Consider the following 3782-nt stretch of genomic DNA (forward strand, 5'->3'; position numbering starts at 1 on the left):
AGGCGTTCATCTTCCACGCCTTCTCCAACATCTTTGAAGTCCCGCATCCGAACGATGAGCTTGACAGGGAGCTCATTGACTTCTACCTGGAGGCCGCTCGCCCTCAATACCTTACATGGAGTGCCCAGAAGATTGTCAATGTTCGGGTGATGAAGCCTTATGCCGTGGGGAGATTCACTAACGTAAAGTTCAAGCTCATCCGAGGATCTGCAAGAACTGCTCACATGATCACCCTGGCGGATCTGCCCAATCTGAACCCTCATGATTGGATAGTCTTGTACAATATCCTGCTGACAAACGAAGCCGAATATGGTCCGCTCTTAGACCATGTCAAAAGGATGTTGGCATGCTATATCATGGAGGTGGCCCTAATGGATCAGGAGGTTGCCACAGTTTTTAAGAAGAAACCGAAAGTCAAACCTGTGGGATCGGCCAGTGATCTGAATCAAATGCAAATGGGCAAGATAGATTCGAGGCGAAACTCTGTGATGTTCACTAGAGCCGAAGGACAGAAATGTCTCTTCGCTTTAGCTGACAAACATCTTTACACCACAACTTGCTTGGAGCACGTCCTATCAATCGTCAAGCGGTGTAAAGACAATTCGGCTGATGATATCAAGTACTTCGATGATATGATCAATTGGTACATCCGGTTTAGAGAGACCATCCTTTCCATAACCAAGTGTCTGTTTAGTACCGTGAAGAAGAAGGTACCAGCTTCAGCCGCCGGCCCAAATAGGAAGTGAAGGTCTCGCTCCAAATTGACGCAAAGGGGGAGAATCTTGGGCTGAAAAGAGTTTTGATGTTGCGTCTTTTGGGCTCGTTAGATTAGCCTTTTTATTCTCCGGTTTGGGCCTGTCCAACCGAGAGCCTTTTATGTATAGTATTTAAGTTAATGCTTGCATGCATATTAGGTTAAGATTCCAGAGATAATCGACATAGCGATTCATCAAGAGAACAATATTTTCCAGTAATCGTTCTTGTAATCTTCCAATCCTTTACAGTTGATGTTCTTAATCGAGCTCTTCTAAGGATTTTATTTAATCATTCGACACGTTTGATTCAAGCTGTTTGTTCTTATTATTGCGTTCTGCCTTGTTATTAATATTGTGTTCTTACTGTTTCATATTCATATACTTGTTCAAGATCTAATCGATCTTCATAGATTAAAAGTTAGTTTTAATCCTATCAAAAAGAACGAACTTCCCGAACACAAGTCGGGTAAGGTAAGCTTTGAATAACATCTATCTTGGCCTTATCTACCTCAATTCCTTTCTTTGACACAGTATGACCCAAAATAAGACATTGACTCACCATAAAATGACATATTTTAAAGTTTAAACTAAATTCGTTTCAATGCATCTTTTTAAAATTTTGGTGAGATTGGTCAAACACTCTTGAAAGGAGTTTCCATATACCGTAAAATCATCCATGAAAACTTCAATTATATTTTCAACATATTTCGAAAAGATACTAACCATACAACGTTGGAAGGTGGCCGGGGCATTACATAATATGAATGGCATTCTCAGGTATGCAAAAGTGCCAAATGGACATGTAAATGTTGTCTTTTCTTGGTCTTCCAGTGGCACTGGGATTTGGTGAAAACCGGAATACCCGTCTAAACAACAATAATGAGATTTTCCGGCCAATCTTTCTAACATTTGGTCAATAAAAGGTTATAGAAAATGATCTTTTCTAGTGCTTGCATTGAGTTTGCGGTAGTCAATACATACTCTCCACCCGTTTTGCACACGAGTGGGGACCATCATACCCAAGGTTCTAAATGGTGTGAGGCGTGGCGTGGCGGCAAGGTCAAGCCTCAAGCTTAACGAGCCATGGCGAGCCATGGCGTTTTTCAAGGCGTGATGTAAGGCGGCGTTTTTGTATTAATTTAACATTATATTACCACATAAATATAAATTTATATTAAATATAACTACTTTTTAGAAGTTTTAGATCAATAACTAGTAACAAAATTTTAACAAAAACCACAATACTTGTATCTCCGATTAGAAAATACATAACAAAGAGCAAAAAACTGTGTCTCAAACGAAAAAACATGCGCCATAACACGCCATAACGCGCCATGGCGCGCCATATCACGCCTTGCCACGCGCCACGCCTAACAGCAACGTTATAAGGCTTTTCGTAACGGCGGAGCCACGCCTCACACCATGGTGCGCCTTGGCGCACGCCATGGCGCGCCTTTTAGAACACTGATCATACCTTTGTTGTTCTCGACTAACGTGATTCCCGTCTTCTTCGGCACGACTTGAACCGGGCTCACCCATTTGCTATCCGAGATTGGATAGATCATTCCCGCATCTAGGAGCTTCAAAATCTCTTTCTTGACCACTTTCATCATTGGCAGATTCAACCTTCTTTGCGTGTCTCTACTCGGCTTACATTCATCCTCCATTAAGATTTTAGGCATACAAGTGGAGGCACTCAAACCTTTGATATCCGCAATCGTCCAACCCATTGCCTCTTTATGTTCCCTCAACACCTTGAGGAGTTGTTCTTCCTCCCACTTGGTTAGGTGAGTCGAATTGATGACCGGAAGAGTCTCGTTGTCTCCTAAGTACGCATACTTCAAATTTTGAGGAAGGATCTTCAATTCTAATTCTGGCGGTTGGACAAGGGAGGGCAGCAATCTCGTGTGACTTTGAGGTATTCAATTTGCTTCACACTAAATTGGGTGGTCTTCTTGATCTCCAAGTTGTTGACTAATCTTTCAGCTTCGGGGTCTAGTGAGTAGAGCTTCAACTTCTTGGCTAATTTTTCACAATCAAACCCTTTGCTCAAAACCATCTCCAACATGTCACCATTAGACAACTCGAACAACTCTTGGGTTAATGGTTCAACATCAGCAAAGCACAAGGATGAAATATCACTAGGATACCTCATAGCATCATAAATGTTGAAACTTATTGTTTCACCATCAAATTCCATTGTTAAGCTTCTCGCATACACATCAATATTTGTTCTAGCCGTCTTCAAGAATGGTCTCCCAAGTAAGATTATACCCGATTTTGAGGATACTTTTTCATCTAGGTCAACCACATAGAAATCCATTGGGAAGAACATTTGGTTTACTTGCACTAGGACATCTTCCAAAACACCTCTAGGAAAAACACTTGATTTATCCGCAAGAGAGATTATGACACCGGTTTCACTTAAGGGTCCGACATTCAATGATTCATACACCGAATAGGGCATGAGATTGACAGAGGCACCAAGATTAATCATAGCACTACTAAAAGTGAAATCTCCAATCCTGCAAGGAACCGTGAATATTCCAGGATCTTTGCACTTGCGTGGAAGCTTCCTTTGTAAAACTACGGATGCATTTTCATTCATCGAGATTTTCTCATTTCCTTTCAACTTTCTCTTGTTGGTGCAAACCTCCTTCAAGAATTTTGCATATCTCGGAATTGTTTGATTGCATCAAGTAAAGGAATGTTCACTTCCAACTTTCGGAAGGTGTCCAAAATCTCTTTCTCCTCCATTTTCTTCTTGAAAGTTGCAAGTCGGGAGGGGAATGGCGGTTGAGTGGCTATGGATGTTACGAGGGGAATACTCTTCTTTGGAACTCTGGCTTGTGCATCGTTCTTGACCATAGGCTCTTCAATGGGAATGACTTCTATTTCTTCCTCTTCATCCATTGGCTTCTTCTTTGAACTAATTTCTCTGGCTTGTTTTCCACTTCTCAAGGTCACCACATTGAAATTTGGGTTCTTTTCGGTTTGAGAAGGCAATTTCCCACGAGACTCCAACTT

This window comes from Lactuca sativa, chromosome 5, assembly GCF_002870075.4.
Source record: "Lactuca sativa cultivar Salinas chromosome 5, Lsat_Salinas_v11, whole genome shotgun sequence".
Taxonomy (NCBI): Eukaryota; Viridiplantae; Streptophyta; class Magnoliopsida; order Asterales; family Asteraceae; genus Lactuca; species Lactuca sativa.